The sequence below is a fragment of the Penaeus monodon genome, chromosome 30 (assembly GCF_015228065.2).
Source record: "Penaeus monodon isolate SGIC_2016 chromosome 30, NSTDA_Pmon_1, whole genome shotgun sequence".
Taxonomy (NCBI): domain Eukaryota; kingdom Metazoa; phylum Arthropoda; class Malacostraca; order Decapoda; family Penaeidae; genus Penaeus; species Penaeus monodon.
This window is the reverse complement of record NC_051415.1, coordinates 4,180,813-4,181,240: the sequence shown is the minus strand read 5'-3', so window position 1 is coordinate 4,181,240 and position 428 is coordinate 4,180,813.

The window sequence follows — 428 nt, the reverse complement described above, 5'->3', positions numbered from 1 at the left end:
AGTGTTGCGCAATCTACACCCTGTTTGCATCCTCGCCAAAAATACAGTTCTGAATTCGTTTTTTTTAAGATTATTGTGTACATATCCTGATTTGTGTAAATTATTATATGAAATATTTATTTGCTTCTATATCGCTGATACTATTGTGAATTAGTTTTATGTATAACTGAATTGTTTCTGTATAATTAATTTTTTTGCAATGTCATAATGACACTGCAATGTATTTTGTACATTTACTTGAGTCTTGTACATATGCAGTATTATGTATAAGCTGAATAAACTCAATGGAAAATTCTGTTAATTTGAATGCACATAATTGGCTTATACAACGACACTTCCTATCCTTTTCAAAAAAAATATATATATATATAAAAAACAGAAAAAAGAGAAATATTATCAAATCACACTACATATGACACTTTATCTTA